Source organism: Carcharodon carcharias, chromosome 15, assembly GCF_017639515.1.
Source record: "Carcharodon carcharias isolate sCarCar2 chromosome 15, sCarCar2.pri, whole genome shotgun sequence".
In the NCBI taxonomy this organism is placed as follows: domain Eukaryota; kingdom Metazoa; phylum Chordata; class Chondrichthyes; order Lamniformes; family Lamnidae; genus Carcharodon; species Carcharodon carcharias.
This window is the reverse complement of record NC_054481.1, coordinates 128,575,026-128,601,503: the sequence shown is the minus strand read 5'-3', so window position 1 is coordinate 128,601,503 and position 26,478 is coordinate 128,575,026. Positions and strand designations below refer to the sequence as shown.

Genomic DNA, 26,478 nt, shown 5'->3' with positions numbered 1-26,478 from the left:
CAGAAACAGAAAGCATCATCTGTTCATCCACAGTGCACCAAAACCTCTTCTTCATCAACATTAACTATGCAGCAGTCCCCACTGTGACACTCCGTGATATATATTACAACCTCTAACACAACACGTAATTTATGAAGCACTAAGACAAACTGTGTAAAACATTCCCTTTATAACTGCCCTTTCTTATAGATCCTTTTTGTATCAGCATTATACAGAGACTCTACTGTAGAGATAATTATAGAGACAATAAATATATATAATACAAATATTGACTGCAGTTTAGAATTACGGTAGTAAATTGTGGAACTGTGGATCACACGAGTTATTAAAGGGGTGTTATATCAGGATGTAATATGCATTATTGCACATTCTAGGTCAGTTATGTACCCTGAGAGGCAATGATTTAGCAGCTGGAGCTGAAACACTGCAGTCAATATTTGTTTTATTTTACAGTTGGAGTAAATTTATTTTATACATTTTATGAGCATTAATTTAAAATCCTTGTCCTTCAGATGCACGTATGGCCTCGGCCTAGCCTATCTCTGCAATTTCCTTAAGGTTTAGCTTCCTTCCTCTACCTAATGGCCCTCGAATTCTGTCCTTTTACCAAATGTTTGGGGGCCTTTACTCCACCAGAGGTGGCAGATCTTCCAGTTGCCTTTGCTGTACTCAGTGGACCATTGCTGATAAAGCTCTGTTCCTCCCCACTTCTCTGCTCATCTTTGAAAATGCATTGAAAATCCATCTGTAGTCTCTGGTCACCTCTTCCGGCACGGTTTCCACTCTTCTATCTATTTCTGTAGTGATATTCCTCACAACATTCCTACTTTGATGCCACGATGTAAATGTGTGTTTTTGTTCCAAGCAAGGGAAATGTTATCATTCATTTTAGCTACATGATGTCATTAGGAGAGGCCTCACACTCTGTGATGTCATTGGAAGAAAGCTTGCACTGTATGATATTATTTGGAGGGGACCTCACTGTATAATGGCACTGAGATAGATCCAGCACTCTGGGATAGATCCAGCGCTCTAAGATAGATCCAGCGCTCTGGGATAGACCCAGCGCTCTGAGATAGATCCAGCGCTGGGATAGACCCAGTGCTCTGAGATAGATCCAGCGCTCTGGGATAGACCCAGCGCTCTGGGATAGACCCAGCGCTCTGGGATAGACCCAGCACTCTGGGATAGATCCAACGCCCTGAAATAGATCCAGCGCTCTGGGATAGATCCAGCGCTCTGGGATAGTCCCAGCGCTCTGGGACAGGTCCAACGCCCTGGGATAGACCCAGCGCTCTGGGATTGATCCAGCACTCTGGGATGTCACTGGGCCATGTGAAAACAGCTTTGTAAGCCAATGACAAATCCATTGATGTCAATCTATGACCAAGGAAAATCGATAAATATTTGAACAAACAAGTTATTATTAGGGATGTGAGGAAATGTGGATAGGTCTTTCAGCAAATCAACATAGGCTGAATGGGCTTCTTCTGTGATAAAAAAAAAGTTTGCGATTCTATGAAAATGAGTTTGAGTGTTCTTCTGTGAGTGAAGCTGTCCTTAGCCCCTTATGTACAAGATAAAATGCAAGAAGCCAATAGCAAACTAAATATTAGTTTCAATATTGTCACAATATATGAACAAATATACACACCGAGTGACATACATAAGGAGATATACACATGTAAGGAAAGATATACATACGTACAATTGTATTTTAAAGTTTGAGAACTGCTGATTACTTAATCCTCCATTGTAAGTGGATGAAATTGTGATCTCCAAAAGAGTGAAGTTAAAGAGAATCCTAATACTGCTGTGGATGAATGTTTAATAAGGAGGTTGTGAGGACTAACAAACAAGATGGCGGCCTGTTCAGGCTTCTGTAATTTTAGCTACCTGTAGATATTTTCAAATGATTGCCAGCCCAAACAAGCTGTTTGTTTTCCAAAAATTCTTGTGGCTAAAGCAGGTTATGCAATTCAGAGTATTTTTGTCGAAACTTGGCTAGTTTTACCAGTGCATTGTTTGCAAGGCAGGACGATTATGACTTTTCACACTCATTTGATGCCAAGCTGATAACAAAAAACCAACTTATGCAGCCAGTTCCAGAGTTCACCAGATCCGATGTTTGTACATTTTTAAATGGATGAAGAACATTTCACAATATCAGCACAGTGTCCGCACCACAGTAAAGACGCAGGGCTAATCACAATGCAATGGATACTGTGGAAACATACGCCTTACAGGTATAGCCTTATTGGACCTCAGACAGTCAGCCCTCTAGCACCATAGTGTTGGTTGCATTCAGTAGGACTGCCAAGGCCTCAATAAGCCAGGTTAACCCTTTCCAGCTCAGTCCCACTGAACATAGCAATCAGTAGGCCAAGAGTGGCACTTCATTCTGAGATAAACAAAAATCCAATGAATGTTCAGACCAAAGCCACTATGAAGGAAAGACACATTTCATCCAGGATCTCAGACTGAATTCCAGAAATTTTCCATTGTAAATATTTCAATGCACCAATATCTTGCTGAGTGTTGATTTCACTGTAATGATGCACAAATGGGAAGCTACTCCAAGTGTTAACAGCTGTTGTCCCCTTGCTATCTGGGCTTCAGTAGGTGACCTGACAGATCCCTCAAGTTGCAAATAGCCTAAACTATTCCAGGATGATCTCAGGTGTTGCACTAAAACCTTCAGCGATCACATGGGCAATGGATACTGTGGAAACATACTCCTTACAGGTATAGCCTCAGACAGTCAGCCCTCTAGCACCAGTATTAACCTGGCCTGACAAGTCAAATGCTACCAACAGCTAGTAAACTGACATCTGGACTACTGGAACTCCAGGACGCAACAGATCTCTGAGATTTTTTTGTTTGCTGCACTCCAAGTTTATTACAAACATGCACATGGAAGAATTCAAAAAGCATCATCAAGGATCTAATCTGGCTCATCATTACCCACCACATAACCACACAATCTCTTGGGAGAGGCAAAAAAAACAAAATAACCTGTGGCTCATTCAGAGAAACGGTAGGATTCTTTGCCAATTCCCTGAGCTGGCTGAGTACACTCCAGGACACTGCAGTCAGCCGTGACTCATCGCAGTCTCACAACTTAACTCCTAGAGCTTTAACTGTCCTTCTGTCATGGGTACTTGTCAAGAGCTCTTTTAAAAAGGGCGGTAGCGACTGCATATCCACCCCGTGTTTCGGCAGTCTGATCCAGAGGGCATTGACGCTCCAGCAAAGGAAATAATTCCTGACATGTAACCTATGAATGATACAGATGTGCCCTCAAGTCTTGCCATCCACAGCTATTTCAAATCGTGATCACAAGCATATGGATCTCTATGGATCTGAAGTCCCTGTTGGATTCAAATCCCAGATGACCCAAATAAATAGATTCTGCTTTGCAATTCTCCATTATTCTGACAATGTTGGCAGAGTGGGGGAGGGGGTGTCGGAGTGTGGTGGGGGGAGTCCCCTATTTGGCTTTGGACTTCATGTGGGACATGATCTACCTTTACCAGCTCTGTCTGGTCTTGGCTAAAGTGTCTAGCAAAGCAAGATTACAGTAAAGTCTAATATTTCCATCCACGTCCCTTGTTAATTTCAAACCCCAGTTTTAGAAACAAAAATGTGGACCAACAATCTATATTCAAGTTCGATATATAGCCTTAGAATACCAGGAAATAAATGACTGTAATAAGATGTAAATAACTTGTAAATAAGCACTCAGGACAAAATAAGCACTAAAATTCAAAGGGGACCAATGTACTTTAATTTGTATGTATTTTTCAATGCAATCTAGAAACAGTGTAGAAAAACAGGTACCATTTGCAAATTGTTGATTGAGAGAGAAATATGTAAAAATGCACAGAGTCTGCAGATTTCCTAATCCTGAGACAAAGCAGAACATGCCATGCTCATTGCAATATTGGTGATTAAGTAAAGTAATAATAAATGGCCTAATCAATTAGTATGTTGAGGTGTACTTAAAGATCGTGAGCTGCATAGTTTTATAAAAAGAGGAAACATAATATTAAATCAGCATGATATGTCATGGCATGAAAATGTTTTGCATTACATTTTTTGAGCATGACTTCATGTAGGCACTAAAACAAACACACCCATTCCACAGGTAGTTAATAAGGTATAAACAACAGAAAAACACAAAACAGGAGGAATTTCGCTTGCTGCTTATGGCACTTTCAGTTTGAACAGGAAATGGACTTGATTCAAATAAAGAGAAAGAAACACTTTATGGTCTTTGACCAACGTTCACTTCAGTGATTATAAAATACAGTTGGTTTGAGGTGGAATTGCATGATTAAAGTTCAATGGGGCTGTTTGTCCAGAAACTGCCAGTAATTTTTTGTGTGGGATAAAGTTTGTCGTGCTAATTGCCAGAGACAATAACCATATGAATCACATTAAAAAAGGGTGTGTCTCCATAATGAGGTGCCATTGCCATGACAACCTCTACCTTTCTCATTATGTAGAAGTTAAACCAATACTTTTGTGACTGCTTATTAAATATTTTACAATCCATGTTGCAAGCCATATTAATTAAAGAACTGGTTTATGCAACATTTTTTCCCCTCATTTTAGCTGTCTTGGTAACATTTTATGATCTCAAAGTCAACAATTCTGTGACTTGTTGATAGGGGCTAAGTAAAACAAAGCTATTTCCTCATATGATGGACTTTGACTCACAAATAAGGCGAATACCTCACAAACTGCTCAGAGTGCATTCTTTACAGTCCTCTTTCTTGTTCTAAAGAAAATAGAAAATTCCTTTGAACTAATGTGCAGCAGCTTGATTTGGGAGATAAAAGGAATGGGATATCATCAGAACAAAGTTGATCTGATCTCTTGTCTGGTGCAATAGTCATCCCATCTTATAAAATTCCAGTTTTTATCGAACTTGAACAATTGTAGAGTGTTTTCAGGACTGAGATTGCTAACTCAATCCCTCACTCCCTCACCCATCATTGACTCCGAGCTAACAACGAAAACCTTTGCTTTCTATACTAAACTCTGTTTACAATAAAGTTTGAGCTTCAGCTGCTTTTGTTATGTACTTTGTAAAAAATATTATTTTGAAGCTGCAGAATGTAATCTTTTGAACTTGTTTTCCGTTTTCACTCATCCCTTGGAAGGATTTCTTGCTGTCGCACATTGACAAAGCAGGAGGATCTAGCCTATGGCAGTACCACCGGTGCCAACCTGAGATTACTGAAAAAAAATCACCTTGGCTTTTGGTGGAATGAGTCAGATTCCTCCATTGTACGCTATTTCAGTTAGTGCCTCTCTTCCAAACTGTTCAATAAAACCAAGCAATTGCACATGGTCAGCAATCCTGGGACTCGCCTTTCTCTAAGCCCACAGGCCAATCCAGTGCGTTTAACACTCTGCTCAAGCGCATCGTTCAATTCCTAAATGACAACACTTCAGCAGCATCTGTCCAGGCGATGGAAAGACTGGGTTTCTGAGAACCTAGGGATAATACTGGATATTGCTGGGCTGACGGTGTGAACCGGGCGCAGGGTATGGTCCCTGTAACAGAATGGCCGAATATCGGGTGTACCTTGGGCCTAGTTTCAGTCAGGCAGGCACCAGCTTGCACGTCTCCTCGCAGCTTGCCAGCAAAGTGGATGGAAATTGCAGCTTTCCTTTGGTACATCCTGAGGGGAGTGGGTGGTGATCAAGAAGGATTTGGATAGAAATCAACAGGATGCCTCTATTTGCACTGGGTCCCTATTTGTACATGCAACCTGTTATTGGTTTAGGTCCAAGACACTCACATTTCAGCCATTATCATTGTGGTACAGTGTGTGAGGGCACACATCACTTGCCCACACTGGATGCTTAGGTGCCTGTTTGAAGCCTGCAAAATGCGGGGTGGCATCAACTCATTCCTGTGCCCTGGCATTCTTTTTATCAGCTAGTCTCTGTATTTGTGCCTGACACGATTGTGTACAAATGGGAAGTTGCTGTTTGCGGAGCTCAGTCAGTTTAAACAGCACGATGATCTTTTAGATATATTCCATTTTCCCACAGAGGGCACAGAGACCTTGTTGTCTCCCACTTCAAACCACCTGCCGTTTTTGTTTGATGACCCTATTGTGCCGAGGAGGAATTTCAAAGTGTTACTTTCTTGAAAAGTTTGTCTACAGTCATTCTTCTCAAGTTGGTCCCCGAAAATATTTAAATTCTGAGCACGTTTGTATGGAACTACTTTGCCCACAGTTTTAAGTGATGTTAACCTGTTTATTAGTGGGTTAGTATTCGTACTAAAACGTCGAACAAATTAAACGAGTGGAATGTATTAAGCATTCATACAGTAACACCACACTTAAGCAGAGTACTTTGCACATTTACATTCTTGTAGTGTTTAATATGTATTATTTTCTATGACATATAAATATCTAGTGTCTAACCCATCATTTAACTACTCCGCATATTACCCAATATTACATTAAATTCCTGTATAAATTTATTTTTTTTTTACAAGTTGGGAAAAGCCCATTAATGTGCAAAGCTGTACTTGGGTTTGTCAGAGAGAGCGGGCTTTGTGGCTGAAGGTTTTTTTTTCTCATTTCGTACATTCTTGTGCTCTTATTCTAATTGCAACATCTTAATAAAATAATGGAATTAAAGGTATATCAGTGGGCGTTTGTGGCTGCCTCAGACTCCAGAGAGTCTGTGCAGATTTAACCAAACTGAAGAATTGTGCACCGGGTGTGGCTATTATTATGGATTACACTGTTCTTTATGCAAATAGTTAGAATGTGGAGGCCAATAATCCTCAGCCACTGATTCCTTTTTACACCAATAACCTAGTTAAAAAACATATTTGTGTTGGACATGCCTGCAGAGTAGTGTCTGCCCATGTGAGGGATTCATGTACTGTGTCTTAAAAGTGGTTCCTGAGCAATGGCCCAATGTGGAAAGAAACTTTGCTAATGGCTGCACGATTACTGCTTTGAATGCTCCATGTTCTGAGAATGCCCACTGTGTCAACACTGAGACTGATTTGAGCTCAATCCTTACAGTCAGTTTTTAGAAGCCCATTCTTGCCCAGAATTTTAGGCAGTTTCTTTGACTGATGTTTGGTCTGATTTAGAAAGGAGCTTGACCCCAGCCTGGATAGTGCAGGTGGGATTGGACCATGAGGGAGTGAAGGGATTTGGTAATGAGTGGAAGATGTGGGTGATTACAGCACATTTGGACTTTTGGGTCATCTCTTAAACTTTTTCTTTTATGGTAAAATCATTTTTTTTGTTGGGGTGAGGGCTGGATTGCGGAGACAACAAATCCTATAACCATAACCAGTATTTGTCAGTCCTAGTTGGTCCAACAGCTCAATTATTTGCTTAGCTTGGGCCTCTTGATAGAAATACTAACGAGGCATATTTTGAATAATTAATGGGTTTGAAATTTCAGGTTTCCTGTCAAAATAGTTTCCCTCTTTGATATCCCACAATCTCAGCCCACCAGCAGATGATTCAAGCTGTGTGGCTCTTTGTGGGATGGGGTATGGTGACAATATGAGCAGTTTGAATCTATCGTTATATAGGAAACACCAGTAATGAATAATTTCAGCTGATATCAGAATGATTCTGGATGGGAATCAGCTGTCAGATTCCAAGCATTTGAATTTGCTTCTAATGCAAATATTGGAGCGAAGTGATTCTGGCAAACACCAGGCAGACATAACTGCTGTCATCCATCACCATCAATTTGATAACATTACAGAGATCTAACTTACCCAACCTTTTCAGTTCTTTATATTTTTACCAATAAATTACAGATCTCAGCAAATTATCTATCAAATTCAAAGCAAAGATTGGAGTAATCTCTTGATATGCAAAAGTCCCTCTGGTTTGACACAACATCCAACTCTGGCTTCACAAATGTTTTATTTTACAATTTCCTAGCTTGTCTTGTACATCCATTACACGCAACAGTCAAAATCCACAAATCCTGTCTTATAGTTGGAGTTGGCGGAGCACATTGAGGAATAATAGGATGCCCTAGGAATTGTAGCAGAAGTGCCTCTACCTCCCAAATTGCATAGCAATGGCCAGTGCCTTGGCCAATGTGGCTGCAGCATAGCCAATCAGGACCAGGAACACCCTAACCCATGATGCTCCTCCCAGGCGACCCCACCGGTTGACACTCTCCATGCTCAGTCATTTTCATCAGCCGAATAGAATTTCAAAATACCACAATTAAGAAGTAATATTATAAAAACATTTTCCCCACAGATGGAGAAATATTTATCTGTTTGTAATCTGTCGTGGATGTAACATGGACACCAACATTGGTTAGTGCAGAGCGACCACCAATAATTTAAGACCTTTATGAGGCCTGGTTAGAACTGGTGAAGACCAGGTAAGACTTCATAGATTACAATAGATGATTTATTGAAGCTGTGTTTAAATCGTAAAGACAGTACTGAGGGATATTATTAATGGCATAGAACTAATCAATAGCCTGCTGTAATAGAAGAATGAAAACAATAATTGGTCTTAACTTTGCATAATACAAGCAGTATTTTTAAATACAGAAAATTGCTTTGCAAACACATTGCGCTTAATAGCTTTTCTGTGCATTATAAAATTAGAAGAATTGAGAGTTTGATTTTTGCACAGAGAATAATATCAAAGGTACAAATTATTTCATATCTGGTCAGGTAGAATGTTATTGGCATCATTTTCATTGGAAACTCTGCATTGGGCTGCACCAGACAATTCTCTCCAATCAGTTCCTTTGCTAAGTCTCTGGTCTCAGCCCTTAAAAAGCAAAACAAAATAAAGCTTTAACGTTCCCATCTTAAACCAATAGGAGAAGGAGTGTGTGCAGCAGCGAACAGCGCTGTCAGCATTCCCATTAACATCACCGCTTTGGCAAATTTGAAACAAAGGGGGTCACAAGGTGGATCAGGTCTGCCAACGTATGTAGGCATGGAAAAAACACCCCCCCCCCACTTCCGAACTCACTTCTATCAGGCCTTGAATGTACTGGCTGAGGTGAGGACCAGACACAATCTAATCGAGTGATGGAGCGGGCTCGATGGGTTGAATGGCCTAGTCCTGCTGTACTGTGAAGACAGATATTGTAGAGGAAGAATTTTCGGGTTGGCGAGTGGGGTCGAGGCCCATTCGCTGATGCGTAAAATGACGCGCGGTGATGTCGGGCGTGTGTCCCAATGTCACCGCGCGTCATTTAGATTTTCCAATTTGGCGGGCGCACAGCTGAATCAGCTGTGCGATTGTGCCCTCTGGTCTGAGACTCTCCTACAAGGGGAAACAACCTCTCAGCATTATCACTTTCCTGTCGTACCATCGATCCCATTTTTTTCAGCAAAAAAACCTAAACCCTCTCATTGTAACCAGCAAAGCTGCTTCTTTCTGTTTTATAATTTTGGTGCAATTTTTTTTGTAGAAAATAGGGAGAAGCGTCCCCAGCTTCGACATGACGAGCTGCAGGCATAGGAAGAGGCAAATGCCAGATAAAAAACTCCAGTCCACATGCCTTAACAACACCCTCAGAAGAGCACCCTCTATTGCACCAATATGATATTGGCATTCCTCACATCAGACATCTTGACAGTTTCCCCAGTGAAAGGGACTCACTCTCTCAGACTTCCTCAGCCTGTTTCTGGAACTACCAAACATTTTATATCCCAAAAGTCTGGGCTGGAACTTTTCTTTTTAACCTTGTTTTGATCATTTCCTCTGCTTTTACCTCTACCTCTTTTGAAGGCAGTTACAATGGATATGATTCCACAGCAGCCTGGGAACACCTGGCCCATATGGGCCTACTTCATGTAGATAATGTGAACTGGCTATTCAACTGCTGTGGAATCACGGCAGAGCCAAATCTTGTCCTCACCCAATGTCACCCAAGCACTACTCTCCAGCAGGGCATAACTTGATAACTGTCGGATACAAGATCCTTGGCTGATTTCCCACACCCCTGTAAGGATGTTACAGGAACCACTAAGTCAAAAATGTCAGAAATCGAAACAACTTTCGTCCTGCTTTGTGTGGCAAGCAACATGGTAACTTTTATCAGGAAGTTGACTTTGATAGATTGTCCAATGAGCTTCCCCAATTTATTTTGTAAATACAAAACCTCATTTCTGGACCAACTACATTAGTGTGTATGCTGTAAAGTATATTTATTAATACCACTTTTGAAGGGTGCAGGGAGTGGAATACATTTTTGTTTTTCAATGATTTGTATTTGCATAATTTATTTAGGTGTGGGGCCTGGGACTAATTTCCTACTTCAGTCAGTCTCCAGAACTGGCTCCTCCAGATCTTGCAAAGTAATAATTTATAGCAAATAATTTGCCACAGGCTCATCGAGGATTCTGATCGTGTTGACTCATAGGTGTTAGAAATATAAATACTTTAATATTTTAAAATTTCCACTTCAGGAATAAACTGAAGAAAAGAGTAAAGTGGGTCACTGCAATAAGGGGTTAGTGTGAGACCTGGTTCCTGACACCGATGCAGTTTTATTTACATTCATGTCAAACTTAAAAGTGCCAAAGGAAAAAAAAAATCCAAGTTAGAAACTGAAACTAGCTATGTAACGAGTTATTTAAAAAATTGCTGTACCTGACCATAATTTTTAACTTTAATCTCTACTAATGGGATTTTCAAAATGGCTGCTAAACCTTCTGTGGATTTGTATGTCACTTTGCATGAAGCCACAGGAAATATTACTGCGCCCTATATGTTTGGTGAAAATGAAACTTCTAAAGTAATAAGGTGAAAACGGTTTTCCTCTTTTGTTGTAGATTATAGATCAATGCTCACTGATCACAATCAGGAAGTACTCCTGAGCTTTATGGTTTCTGCAGTTACAGGGTAAACTCCAGTCAGCAGCTTGCAATTGAGCATCTTCTAATGTATCCCTTCCTTAAGTGCACATCCAACATAATAGTCCTATAAAATGTATGGAGAAACATCAGTCTTACAACAGAGCATTGAAATGCAAACACCAGAGCAGATTTTAGTTTTAAAAAATGCTCTTTTAATCCTTACAAAGTTAAAGAGTTAGTAGCCCTTTGATAATCTAATCAAAAAACATGTAGAAAAATGTTTTACTCACTTACCTTGTCACAAGGCTGCTCAGGATATATTTAATGAAATATTATGACAGCTGTGTACCAAATAGAACAGCCACTATCCTTAATTACAGGTCTTCAAAGAGGAGTTTGTAGCAATCCAAATGTATTTGTAAAGAAACCACATAAAGCTTCGTTACAATTATAATTCCTTGAATGTTTTTAAACAAGTGTCATATCGCTTTAATTTTCTTTGACAGTTTCAAATTACAATTATGGTATGCCAATAAAGAGGGATTCTGTCAATGAGGGTACAGTTGTCATAACATGTCGAAGCCACAGAAAAAAATTGTAAAAAGCTTTCTTCTGTAAAACACTCATTGTTTCCACCTAAAGTGTGTTTGGTTTAGAGTGTTTAGAATACAGCTGTTCTGTCCTTAAGACATGACAAGAGGGCTCAGTGACAAGGGGTTAATGGGCTACTTGTCCTTCACAAAGCCTGGGCCTAATCTTATACCATTCAGTGTTAGAACCTACTGCCAGCATTGTCACCTCTTTTGTCTATAGTACACCATACATGTTCAAAGGGAGTTCTGTACTGTGTTTATACTGTAGCTTAAATTGCCTGGCTTAATTAATGTCACTCACACTTTCATTTGTAACCATTCAGACCATTCCCAAATTGCCTGAAGGACTGTAAAGCTGTCAGGACCCAATAGCAGTTCTTCTACTTGTTTGTTGCTCTGGTCAATTCCTGTTAAGTGAATTATTTATTTGCCAGTACATTTTATTCACTTGCTAAGGATTCTCGTTTACACAGTTATGTGGTTGTGTTTTCAACAAAAATTGTCCTTTTAAGAAATGCTTACACTGTCCCTTTCTACAGTATGTCACCCTATTTAAAGGGAATTTTTGATATTCTAATAATAAGCAAAGATAATATTTCATATTCACCTATGCACAGGTGAAGTATTGCACTCTCTTCTGAAACTGATTGTGAACCGGATTCTGTGGAGTAGGCATATCATCCTAGTCGAATTGTTAGTGATGGCGACAGGGTTCTTACTGCTTTCCCTCTGCTTCATCATATTCTAATAATTGTAACATGGCAGAATGTAGTAAAAATTTCTTTAATAGACCTCCCAGGACTTTGTATGCTCTATACTACAGAGCAGAATGGTACTGGACAGAACTATGGCTGTAAGCCTAGCCGGAATAAGCTCTGAATGAAGTCTTTCCTGAACAAGGAATTCCCGACCAAATGTTTTCAATTAACATGGAATTAATGTAACAATTGATAGTTTTTTGGTTTCAATTTATTGTCAATGAAAGAAATGCTTGCTAACAGCATGGAATGAAGTGTAAAGAGCTGATTTCCTACCCAGATGTTCCAGTACTGTTTAGTCTTTATTTGGATAGTAGATTTACATAATTGCTGTAATTTCATTAAAAGTGACCCATGCTGCACCTATTTATTCATTTGCATAAAATAAAGCCTGAGAGTACTGTACACATGCCTATACCCCTTGGCGACCTGCCACATACCCCAGCCACACTGCACTCATGAATGACACTACCTGCTCATTATATGTGCACAGTCATTTGTACAGCTGAATCCAATAAATACATAACTCGTTTGCTAAAAACAACTGTGCTTGGATCAGAATTTCTGCAGACAATTTATAAACGATAAAGTTAAAAAGGGCCAAATTGAAATATTTGCACCTTGGCTTAATTAATCACACCGATGAAACAAATGTAAATTCAAGCTCCATTACTATACAATATTAATGTTTCACAAGAGGCTATTAGTGAAATGCTGGACTGAACATAGTCACAGTGATGAGCAGCAAAAAATGGGAGTGATTGAGAGATACTCTCTGCTTGAATCAGGACTGTCTATTAATACCTGAATCATGGAATACTATACAGTGAAAGAAGGGCCTAGATGGAGTAGACAGAGATACACTGTTTCCCCTAAGGGAGAGGTCAATTACCAGGGGGGCGTGGATTTAAGGTGATTGCTAGAAGGATTAGAGGGGACGTGAGGAAAAACCTTTTCACCCAGAGGGTGGTGGGCATCTGGAATTCACTGCCTGAATTGGTGGTGGAGGCAGAAACACTCAGCTCATTGAAAAGGTACCTGGATCAGCACCTGAAGTGCTGTAACCTGTAAGGACACGGACCAGGTGTTGGAAGGTGGGATTAGAATGGGCGGCTAGTTTTTTTGTCAGTTGGTGCAGAGATGATGGGCTGAATGGCCTCTTTCTGTGCCGTAATGTGTGATTTCTATGGTTCTAAGGTTTGTTGCATTGGAATTCTATACAACAAGTGGAATGAAAAGAGGATTGGTTGAACTTTGTAATTGGGATTGAATGTGAATTGTAAATTATTGGATTATTGCGCAGTGTCCAGGAATTCCTCCTGGTTTTCTTTTGTTAATTTGCTCATGGGATGTGGGCATTGCTGGCTGGGCCAGTATTTATTGCCCATCCATAATTGCCCTTGTTCAGAGGGCATTTTGAGTCAACCACATTGCTGTGGGTCTGGAGTCACATATAGGCCAGACCAGGTAAGGATGGCAGATTTCCTTCCCTGAAGGGCATTAGAGAACCAGATGGGTTTTTATGACAATCAGCAATGGTTTTGTAGTTGTCATCATTCCAGATCTTTATTGAGTTAAAATTCCACCATCTGCTGTGGTGGGATTCGAACCCAGGTCCCCAGAGCATTACCCTGGGTCTCTGGATTACTAGTCTGGTGATAATATCACCACCCCCCCATTGTTGGAATTCTATTCAATAAGAGTGAATGCTTGGTCCGTTGAAATCTATTTATGTGGATTTCAAAATTCTTGTCTTTGCTCACAAAACCCTCAAGGACATTGCCATACACTGTCTCAGACACAGTCCTCATCCTGATGTCCCAGTTCATATCCTCCATTCATCTAGCTCTGCATTACCTCCAATTGACCATTGGTGACAGAATCCAGCCTTCTCACTACAGCATTCAGCAACCACCCTCCCCAAGAAAGAAGCAAAATACTGCGGATGCTGGAAATCTGAAAAAGAAAACCCAGGAAACGCTGGAAAAACTCAGCAGGAGGTCTGGCAGCATCTGTGGAGAGAGAAACAGAGTTAACGTTTCAAGTCCGCGCGACTCTTCTTCGGGGCTAAAGATTAGAAATATGATGGATTTTATACTGTTTAAGAGGGACTGGAGCAGGTGGAATGAGACAGAAGATCAGGCATAGGTGACAGTTAAGGAGGAGATCTCTCCTTAGCTGTCACCTTCTGTCTCGTTCCACTTGGTGCGAAAACGGGAGGGAAATTCCATCGAACGACCCCCACGACATGATCCTGCCTCTGTGGAATTCTCCAGGAGTTGGCATGACAGGGGTTACTGGGGGTAGCCAATTAAGCCCCATAAGAGTTAGTTGAGTGCATAGTCCTGACCCCGTCTGGATTTTCTGGCTGGTGTTTGGGGTACTCATTGAGCCAGTGAAACGGTGGCACTTGCTCCATCTAATGGGGGAAGGCACTGCACTGATAAACAGCCACAACCTCAGAAATGCCCATTACTATGGGGGATGGGGTGGGGGGGAGACATTTCCCCTCCTGCCCAACAGTCCGAACCCATTCAGCTCTTCTTATGTCCCCCATTTGTGGATGGCGATCAAGGATGGTGCCTCCCATCAAACTTCAGCAGCTCCCACCCCTGATGGTGGGGCTGCTGATCTTTCGGTGCTAGAAGGTCTCCTGTTGGCCCTCCAGACCCCATAGCCCACCAACCCACCCTGAAGCGGACGGAGCTCCTGAAGGTGGCCGCCTCCTCCAAACTCTCCTCCAGCAGCCGGCATTTCCGGGTTCCTGACCCACATTTCATCCCGACAGTGCGATCGGGACCCCGGAAGGGGAATTCTGCCTGTTGGGCCACAGGGTAATCCCCGTTTTCTCAATCTCTACCACACTTTCAAAAGAAAACCTATTTTTCCACTGTCTTTAAGGATGGGTGATCTCATGATGTGTTGTAGCTGTGGCTTAAATAATAAAATTGATTTGTTTTAAGTGTCTGTAGCATTGTAATAGACTAGAAATCATATTCATGAATTCAAGTAAAGAAGATTGTACATTCAGAATCCATCCTGATTGAAAAATTAAAGTATTTTTAGAGGATTAAATGACCCCTTCTACCAGCAATTTACCTTGAGGTACTGGGAAAAACAACGCCGAATGTACATTTATTTTGAGCTGTTGTGACATTGTGAAATAGTTAGGTTTTCAGCTAAGCTGGTTTCAAAGAGAACTTACTTCAGAACACAGTTTTACCTTGACAGTCAGTGTAGTGGCAACCGTGTTCGACATAACAAAAAGTGCCAGGAATGTCTGAGCAGCGCATGGGGTGGTTTATGCAAAACAGAAACGCCCATGGAAACACCTCAACATTTGTTTAAAATAATCAACAGGGAACTGTCAGCATCATTGTGTTGCTTTAAGTCATGTTGTGTGTTGGAAACGCTGTTGTTCAGCTAAAAGCTGGCATTCTGGCTAATCTTGTACCAATCCGGTGAAAAGACACCAAAGATGAGTATGACTTTGTTTGCCAGCTTTCCCATTTTCCCATTGCGGTACTCACCTGGCCTGTCCGGGGAAAGGCGCACTCCATGACCTGCATCACCTACGTCTCTCCGAGGAGAAGCGCAGGAAATGTTGAATGACAGATAATAGATAAATAGACAACCACCCAGATGACTAGATGATGGAAATACCTGGAAAAACTCAGCAGGTCTGGCAGCGTCGGCAGAGAAGAGTGAGTCAAAACGTCAACTGTACTCTCCTCCGCCGATGCTGCCAGACCTGCTGAGTTTTTCCAGGTATTTCTGCTTCTGTTTTTGGATTTCCAGCATCCGCAGTTTTTTGTTTTTATGACTAGATGATGCATTGTTTTCAGCGCTGAGGTGAAGAGTTTCACTCCTGTGAAGATCTCCACCTAAGAGAAGTCAAGAACCAATGGCATTAATCTTAACAGCAGGAGGCAGAGTCAAAGACTGAGCAAGCTTGGTCCTTGCCTGTGTGAGAATCTAGCTAGGCATGAAGCTATCTCGTGCCAGCTTCCTTAGTTGGACTCATATGTTTTTCTAACCATGACCACTTGTAAAATTTAATTTTTAACCCCTGGTTTTGCATATTATTCCTCCTTTCCTGCATGATTCCCTGACAATCAAACTGCCCAGCAAAGGTGCTCCCAGGCAAGTACTGTGATTCCTGGTTAGGAAGTATAGAAGTAGGACCACGATAACTCCGGTTTCGATTTCTTGCAGTAGAGCTGACTGACCTCCATTTGTAACCTTCAGTGCAAACCAGATGAGGTCGAGGATTCATATTGAGTTTTGAAAATGACCCCTGGTCCTCCAGTATAAGGGAATCATAGGATGAGTACATTTGGAGACTATTCGGCCCATTGTGTCTGTGCTGGCTTTCTGTGTCAGAGCTACTCAACTACTGGGTTACCTCCCCCATCGCTCCTTGAATTGTCAGTGTGGAGCTTCGAACAGTGCGTTTGTTTAAAAGAAAATGTCCATTGAATTCATGATGACCTTTGAATCCCTCATCTTCAACTCCTAGAAATATTCTTAATTTTTGTCAGTACATTTTTTTTAACTCTTTTTTTAAATTAAATAACTAACTGTTCCTGGCTTTCAAAGGACTGCAACAGTTGCCTTTTAGTACAAAATGGAAGTAATTATCCTGATGTAATCAGGAGAGACGAAGAGAAACATGGTCCGAATTGGAAATTAAAAAGAGATGTTGGAAATGTGGAGTAAGCTCTTTATTAGAAATGCTCTGATAAAGCAGCTACATCTAAAATACTAACCTATCCTTTCCCTTTTCAGATGTTGACAGATCTGTTGCACATTTCCAGCATTTTCTGCTTTTATTTCCAATAATCAGAAGTTGCAGTAGCTGACAATTATGACAATTACTGAAATTATACCAGTCCATCCTTAAGAAAGAACTTGCATTTATGTGGCACCTTTCATATTCCTCAGACAATGCCTAAAGTCACAGCTAACGAACAGAGTAGTCACTTTTGTTCTGTGGACAAATGAAACGCCAATTTGCCCACTGCAAGTTCCTCAAGCATCAGAGAGCAAAATGACCAGTTGTTGACCAGGGCTAAATATTGACCAGGGCACCAAAGGAAATCCCTGCTCTGTTTCAAATCATTCCATGTATTCTCTCACACCCACCTGAGCAGCAAGGTGGGCCCTCAGCTTAAGAAACCAAATGTAAGACAACTTCCTGACAGTGCAGCACTCTCTAGGCACTGCAGTGAGGTGCCAAACCAAGTTATTAGGAGGAAATTCTGTCATCAATATTCCTTTGAAAGATTTACTTGCCCAAAATTAATTTTCAAATCGCTTTTGTATCTTAAGCCTTTTTGATAAATTTTAGTGATCACTGATGATCTCATCAGAGGGTCTTTGTTTTTAAAATAACATCTTAAGCTTATACTTAAGCCTAAGCTCTCTTGTCCTGCTTCTTAACACATCTAAAGGTATTGATCAAAGTTTAGTTTCTCTATCTTCTACCTTGGGTTCCCAATGTAAGGTCCCCATTGCAAGCAAATGACTGGAAATGTCCTGATCAATGCAGATTCATCCAGACCCCAGTCAGTAATGTCACAGTCTACCATTTTCTTATGGAAATATAAATATATAAGTGCACACTATCATTAACTGGGGCTTTGGTGGTTGTGCGATTTCAGTTGCACACAGCCTTCTGATCAGTTTTGGTAACTCCATCCTCCTCCGATGGTGACATCAATCAGTTTAATTTTTCATCATCCCAGAATGAGCAATTTGAAAAGCTGTCAAATGTTGGAAGTCTAACTTCAGGAGGTAAAAGTAGGAAGTGAAAAAAAGACCTTAGAAAATGCCAGGAGCAGTAAAAAGGTAATCAAGAAAGTACTTTCTGGGAACAGTGAGTTACTGTTTCTATGCATTTAAGTTTGTTATAATGGGAGTATACTCGAATAAATTACCCAACACAAGCTTTCCATAAAAAGGGTAGACTGTGACATTACTGGATGGGGTCTGGATGAATCCACATTGAACTATTGATGAGATGTGGGCATCACTGGCTAGGCCAGCATTTTTTGCCCATCCCTAGTTGCCCTTGAGAAGGTGGTGGTGAGCTGCCTTCTTGAACCGCTGCAGTCCATGTGGTGTAGGTACAGCCACAGTGCTGTTAGGGAGGAAGTTCCAGGATTTTGACCCAGCGACAGTGAAAGAACGGCGATATATTTCCAAGTCAGGGATGGTGAGTGGCTTGGAGGGGAACTTCCAGGTGGTGGTGTTCCCAGATGACAGGAAGTATTCCCTTTTACAACAGGATACCAGAGGGTGTTCAAGGCTGTTACACTGGACTAGACCTTATTACGGGGAGGATTGATGTTCTAGGCTGATGAATTCAAATGGCCAAAAGGACCTTCATCTGGAGTCATCTTGTGATGTTATAATTCTGTAGACATGGTTTAAATTCATCACTGCTGCAAATAAGCTAAAATATTATAGTACATTAATAAAATATCTAGGCATACAATGTATATAACAAAGGCTTAACAAGAAAAGATACCTTAATTTTGATGGAACAATGTATAACTTTGTGTAATTTATATTTATATTTGTGTGTTAAGAAAGATGGAACATGGTTTCAGTTTCATTTAGTTTTTTTGTGAGCTTGGTGTCTGGAAGTCTGAAGGGCCTCCAAGTAAAAAGGTCAGGTCTTCTGGATTTGTTTGTTTACATTCATTTTTAATGAGGTTTTACAACCCTTGAAGTGAAGAGATGGGTTACAATGGGGTCAGTAATTTAGTGATTTTGGGAAAAAGCACAAAATAGAAAAACTGTACTGTTGCCCAGCAACTGGGGTCCAGTGACACACAGAGAAAAATAGAAAAGAAGTTCAGAGTGTGTATGTCAGAGAGTGAAGACAGGATAAGAAATACTGCAAGGCTGCTGGGGGATTGAGGTTAGGGGACTCGTGTGTTTGCTCTGCAGGTGAAGTAATGGTGAGTTTAGTGTGTGGTTTTGGTTGTCTCAGGGAGAGATACCAGTTGGGGAAAAAACATCTAGTGAATGCTCACAAAATCCCGCTGGAAGAAAACCATTTGCAACTGGGCCAGCCCAAGCAGTGGTGTTGAGATAGCGGTAAATCTTCACTGGGCTTTTATGACTGTCAGGGTATCGCTGGGATAAAAGGACCAGTGTGAGTTTGAATCATTTTCTGGTGTTTGTATCGAGACTTTTCCATCCTTTTTGTCTGGTGTGATATAGTTCATTTTTCCTTGTTTAATGAACGTTTTGACTTTTTGTGTCATCGGTAAACTCCTGTGAATTTGCTCAGTAACTTTCCTCCCACAGTTTCTAAAAAAAAAACAAAGTTAGGATCTACCAAGCCAGGTTTCACCCTGGGATCTGACTTGGGATCAGCTGGGATCGTAACAATTTGCATAATAATGTTAGTGAGCTTAGAATATCGCAAAGCGCTTTACAGCCAATGAATTACTTTCGAAGTGAGGTCACTGTTGTATTGGTGAGCAGGCAGCCCATTTGTGCACAGGAAGAACAATGAGGTCAATTACAAGTTATCATAGCTTGATGGTATAAAAACAGAAAATACTGGGAAAACCCAGCAGGTCTGACAGCACCTGTTGAGAGCGAAACAGGGTTAACGTTTCGAGTCCGTGTGACTCTTCTTCAGACTTACAGCTCGAAACGTTAGCCAGATGTTCCGTGCCAGCTGGTGTTGTGGTGGTGTGAGTCGGACAATGTGGCGAGAAAGCCAAAAATTGGTTTCAGGACGTCGTGAAACCAGTTTGCGATTGTCCGCTCAGCCCACCGATGCCGGCCGCCCTCCCTGTCTTTGGGTGTCGGGAACCTCATTGTAATACATCAGCACGTCATTATAACACCAGCCCGCCGGACTCACTCCCCCACCCCCCTCCCCCCCCCCACTCCCCGGCTGGATTGTCGGCCCACGTTGGCGAGACGACTTGTTTCACAACAGCACTTACAAGGCCTGTACCTGGTGAGTTGCATTTCACTCAGGACTTCGAGGTTTGTTTGCCTACCTTGCTGCAGGCAGCGCTCACAGTCATCAGCGCCAGGCTTCACAAACAGCACCACATCACTCTTAGGGGGGCTCGTGGGCAGGTCTCCACCTACCAGACTAGCCGTAAGGTGCTTTTCAGTGGCTGCAGGGCCAGTGTTTGCTTGGGGAAGGGGGAGAAGTGGCCTCAGGCAAGGGAAGAGGCTGCAGGGTGAAAGCTGTACTGGGGAAGGAGGGTATCCCAGGGTGTGTGTGAGGGCACATGTTGATCTGTATAAGTGGCCTCAAAATGGTGAGGGCTGAGGGGGCAGTCTCCAGAGGAGATGAGGCCAGATGGAGATGTGAGGGTGTGTGTGAGAGAGTGAGAGGTGATGCCCCTTGAGCTGGCAGTGAGCGAGATGCCAGTGAGTGTGTGATGGGCTTGTGAGTGTGTGAGTTTAGAGTGATGAGGTGGTTACCATACCCTGGCTGCACTGGTGAGATCATTCACCCTCTATCTGCATTGGATGGCCAACCTCTTCTGTACAACATTGGCACTGATCACCACTGCCATCACCTACCAAGCCGGAATGATAATGTAGCTGCCCCTCCCGTGGCCAGGGGTGGGGTAAAGGACATCACAGCAGCCTCCACAGCATCCAAAAGGCGCTCGAGGGCTGCAGTCTTCTTGACTCCCGGGGCCATGTCATCTTTGCTGCAGCCCTGGGCTGGAAGCACTGAGCACGGCCGGACTTTAAATGTGGTGCCTGGCGTGATGAAGAGGCGAGGTGGTGGCGTGGCCGGCGAATTGGAGCCCATCCCCCCCATGGAAACGGTGTCTATCCCGGGAATGCATAATTAATGCAGCGGGTTTGGGATGATATGGAGTGAAAAGCCACCATTGCGGCCGGCAGGTAAAACGTTGTTTTACCCCCCTCCGCCCACTCCTGCACGTAGTGCAAATCTGGGACGATTCCACCGTTAACTCCGTTTCTCTCTCTACAGACGTTCCCACACCTGCTGAGGTTTTCCAGCATTTTCTGTTTTTATTTCAGATTTCCAGCATCCGCAGTATTTTGCTTTTATTGGAGTTTGAAGGCGTTGGTTGAGGGATGAAAGTCGGCCAGGATACTGAGGGAGTGCCTTACTATAATTTCAAAATGTGCCATGGGATCTCCCATGCCCACCTAAGTAGGCAGATCAGGTTTTGGTTTAATATCTCACCATCTACTGCATCTTTGGCAGAACAGCCACAGGGGCCAGTTTTTTGACATTTGCCAGAGTTTACTTAGGTTCGATGGCACCATCAGAATCCACCCCGATGAGTTCAGCTCCTGGAGTTGGGCTTAGACTCAGAACCAGCTGACACAGAGGCAGAAACATCACCACTTGAGCGAAGCAACACTTGACATTTCTCTTGATTGACATCCAGTTATTAAGGAGTTAAACAGCAGCACACCTAGCTGAGCTACTCCACGTTTCAGCTGGATTACAGCAAGCAATCAGCAAATGTAACTGCATCACATTCAACCCAAGTCCATGAGAGAACTGGTTATTTAAATACGAGTTTATGAGATTGACCTGAAATTGTCAAGTGCCTTCTGGAGAAATGGATACATTTCAGCTTAAACACTTTGAGAATTGCTGCAATATTTTGCTTTCCCCCCCCTCCACCACCACCACCACAACCCCCTCAACCCTAGCAGCTCGGTAAAAACCAATGCCGTTCTGGTTTTTTTATTGTTCATGTTGAGTTATCAAGTATTTCATCGTGTGTGATCAAAATGCTGGTTTGAAATCAAATAACCAGCTGGACAGCATCAAGATGGTTGTGGATTGCCAATCTTTCAATATTCCTCTTTATGAAGTTTTATAATGGTTATCCCTAGACTTGACTGTCCCAAAGCACGCCTGGTTAATAATGGTTACCTCTAGACATGCCTTCAGTTGCCTAGATTCCTAACCCTGGAATAGCTTCCCTAACCCTTTCCACCTCTCAACCTCGCGTTCCTCTTTTTAAGATACTCATTAAAACCTACCTCTTTGACCAAGCTTTTGGCCATCTGACCTGATATCTTCTTTTGTGGCTAACACTCCTGTGAAGCACCTTTACAGGAAAGACATCACATGTCATGACATTAAAGGTACTAGATAAATATAAGTTGTGGTTGATGTACAGTTCTCCCACAGTGGATTTATTGTGCCATTGAAAGGTCAATCCATTCTGAATGTTTCACAGCTTCTCAACACTCGAAGGGTTAACAAATATAGCTGGGGGTGGGGTGGGAGAGGGTGGGGGCTGAATTAGTAATTGCAGCAACTGGTCACCTTGGACAGAGCTAGAACAGAAACGTTTGTTTTACCCTGCGCAGAGAGAGAGCACAGATTCCAGGCAGGCGTCTGCTTCTACACTTCACTAAATGTTGCCCTGCTTTAACCTTTGCCCTTTAACCCGTATCATTCATTCTGTTTTGTGCCTTTATGGGTTTTTTTTTTAACCAAATGAAATGATCTATTTTGTTTCATGTCATTAGTTCCATCTGTTCAGAAAACAACCTTGTGCATTTTTAACATTAAAGCTGCTGCATACGCCAGAGCGTTCACAGTACAGGGTAGATGGGATCCTTGCAGCCCATGCCTCAGGTCTGAACAGCTGTCAAAATATTCTTTTTTTCCTTCGTTTTTTTAAATACAGGTTTTGTACATTTCCCCTTCTGTTATTTCTGATGCCAGATTGTATGCATTGAGCTGGGTCTGAGCAGGTTTAGAGCTAATTAAAGATTTGACAGCCGCAGCATTTGAGATTAGGTCTAATTCCATGATGGTTTCTCATTTCTCATACTCACCAGCTCAACAAATTGGCACTGGCTTCATCAGGGACATGTGGGGTGATGTTCTCCAGGGTGGGGAGAGGGTTAAGGGATTCTCCCTCAGTCTGTGGGGTGGATACTCATGCCACACCCCCCCCCACCCCGCCCCCACTCTGAGTGCCGGGGAGTCAGGAGGGAGGGGAAGAGAGCGGGAGAGGCAAAGGGTGAAGGATTCCATAATTCAGGAGAGACAAATATTAAATGGACCATAAGTATTGAAACTTTAAGATAGAGAAAATCGCTGGTCAGAACTTTACAAACTGCAATAAAGTTCAGCCTTCTTATAGAAACAGTACAGTTTAGTACCAACTGACATCTTAAAGATCCAAGTTATCCCAAATTCATTTTCACAATGCAGCCAACTGTTTAAAAGTAGACCAAAGTTCTTAAATCAGGTTAAATATGCTATAAAGTAGATATTACAAATGTATTAATAAAAGGCAACTTCCAAACTCTCATTGGTCATAGATGAAAATTGTCTTAAACCACATGAAAGAAATTCAGTAGGTTCCTTTCACTCCTCTAAAGAGTTCCCTTTGTCTTTTCTTCCCCACACTGTACTGCCTCATCAGAATATCAATTTCTTAAAATAACCCCAGTAGAAGAGACAAATTTGAGAAATCCGACTACCTTTTTGAACAAGTTAAATAGGATTGGATAAACGCAACGATTTTTCGTAGGTTGACGAGTGAACGTTAACTTGTGTTTTGTTCCGGACCCTGTTGCTTTGTGTAAAGTGTATTTTTTTTAATATATAAACGTGAGAAAATTGGTGAGTGGTCTTGGAAGTTGGGAATTTGTGAGAATTGGATGAAAATTTAAATTGCGTATTTAGCTCAGAATTGCGTGCTGTCTGTCTGGCCATCTGTCTGTGCCAAATACACACTGACTGGAGAGTTCTAATTAAAAAGACAATGTCTGACTGGGGTGGGCTGGTATTAATTCATTTGTTCTTCCTTTAATTTAAAGAGGCATTTTGCCTTTTCCATTGCAGTACAGCACATTGGAAACCTAATCTGCCTGGTGCTGCCCCAGCTCTCTTGAAAAGCTGCATCTGTTGATTTACAACATTAAAACCAAACGGATTTGTCCTGAATTAAAACAAAGTCTTGAAATGATGCAGTTGTATTCAGCCTGATCTCGAAGAAAATTCATGGATCACTCAAGATCCAAATAAAAGAAATAAAATTAAAGGTATTCTCCTTCTGCAGGTAGTTTACCTGTACAGGTGATCTCTCTGTGCCGGTGATCTCTCTGTACAGGTGATCTCCCTGTTCAGGTGATCTCTCTGTGCAGGTGATCTCTCTGTGCAGTTGATCTCCCTGTGCAGTTGATCTCCCTGTGCAGGTGATCTCTCTGTGCAGTTGACCTCTCTGTGCAGGTAATCTCTCTGTGGAGGTGATCTCTCTGTGCAGTTGATCTCTCTGTACAGGTGATCTCCCTGTGCAGGTGATCTCTATGTACAGGTGATCTCCCTGTGCAGGTGATCTCTATGTACAGGTGATCTCCCTGTGCAGGTGATCTCCCTGTGCAGGTGATCTCCATGTGCAGGTGATCTCTCTGTGCAGTTGACCTCTCTGTGCAGGTGATTTCTCTGTACAGGTGATCTCTCTGTGCAGTTGATCTCTCTGTGCAGTTGATCTCTCTGTACAGGTGATCTCTCTGTGCAGGTGATTTCTCTGTACAGGTGATCTCTCTGTGCAGTTGATCTCTCTGTACAGGTGATCTCCCTTTGCAGGTGATCTCCCTGTGCGGGTGATCTCTCTGTGTAGTTGAACTCCCTGTGCAGGTGATCTCTCTGTACAGGTGATCTCTATGTACAGGTGATCTCTCTGTGCAGTTGATCTCCCTGTGCAGGTGATCTCTCTGTGCAGTTGACCTCTCTGTGCAGGTAATCTCTCTGTAGAGGTGATCTCTCTGTGCAGGTGATCTCTCTGTACAGATGATCTCTCTGTGCAGTTGATCTCCCTGTACAGGTGATTTCTCTGTGCAGGTGATCTCTCTGTGCAGTTGATCTCTCTGTACAGGTGATCTCTCTGTGCAGGTGATTTCTCTGTGCAGGTGATCTCTCTGTGCAGTTGATCTCTCTGTGCAGTTGATCTCTCTGTACAGGTGATTTCTCTGTGCAGGTGATCTCTCTGTGCAGTTGATCTCTCTGTACAGGTGATTTCTCTGTGCAGGTGATCTCTCTATGCAGTTGATCTCTCTGTGCAGGTGATCTCTCTGTGCAGGTGTTCTCTCTGTGCAGTTGATCTCTCTGTACAGGTGATCTCTCTGTGCAGTTGATCTCTCTGTGCAGTTGATCTCTCTGTACAGGTGATCTCTCTGTGAAGGGGATCTCTCTGTGCAGTTGATCTCTCTGTACAGGTGATCTCTCTGTGCAGTTGACCTCTCTGTACAGTTGATCTCCCTGTGCAGGTGATCTCCCTGTGCAGGTGATCTCTCTGTGCAGTTGACCTCTCTGTAAGGTAATCTCTCTGTAGAGGTGATCTCTCTGTGCAGTTGATCTCTCTGTACAGGTGATCTCTCTGTGCAGTTGACCCTTCTGTGCAGGTGATTTCTCTGTACAGGTGATCTCTCTGTGCAGGTGATCTCTCTGTGCAGTTGATCTCTCTGTGCAGTTGATCTCTCTGTACAGGTGATTTCTCTGTGCAGGTGATCTCTCTGTGCAGTTGATCTCTCTGTACAGGTGATTTCTCTGTGCAGGTGATCTCTCTATGCAGTTGATCTCTCTGTGCAGGTGATCTCTCTGTGCAGGTGTTCTCTCGGTGCAGTTGATCTCTCTGTACAGGTGATTTCTCTGTGCAGGTGATCTCTCTGTGCAGTTGATCTCTCTGTGCAGTTGATCTCTCTGTGCAGGTGATCTCTCTGTGAAGGGGATCTCTCTGTGCAGTTGATCTCTCTGTACAGGTGATCTCTCTGTGCAGTTGACCTCTCTGTACAGTTGATCTCCCTGTGCAGGTGATCTCCCTGTGCAGGTGATCTCTCTATGCAGTTGACCTCTCTGTGAAGGTAATCTCTCTGTAGAGGTGATCTCTCTGTGCAGTTGATCTCTCTGTACAGGTGATCTCTCTGTGCAGTTGACCCTTCTGTGCAGGTGATTTCTCTGTACAGGTGATCTCTCTGTGCAGGTGATCTCTCTGTGCAGTTGATCTCTCTGTACAGGTGATCTCCCTGTGCAGGTGATCTCTATGTACAGGTGATCTCTCTGTGCAGTTGATCTCCCTGTGCAGGTGATCTCCCTGTGCAGGTGATCTCTCTGTGCAGTTGACCTCTCTGTGCAGGTGATTTCTCTGTACAGGTGATCTCTCTGTGCAGTCGATCTCTCTGTGCAGTTGATCTCTCTGTACAGGTGATCTCTCTGTGCAGTTGATCTCTCTGTACAGGTGATCTCTCTGTGCAGTTGATCTCCCTGTGCAGG

At 42.4% G+C, this 26,478-nt stretch overlaps 1 protein-coding gene across 1 annotated transcript in view; it reads left to right on the top strand.

Annotated features, from left to right (window-relative positions):
- casz1 (castor zinc finger 1) overlaps positions 1–26,478 on the top strand; it is a 383,715-nt gene that overhangs the window by 24,789 nt on the left and 332,448 nt on the right. Inside the window, exon 2 of the mRNA XM_041206599.1 lies at positions 8,280–8,406. The gene's annotated coding sequence lies outside the window, so the exon portion shown is untranslated. The remainder of the gene's footprint in view (positions 1–8,279; positions 8,407–26,478) is intronic.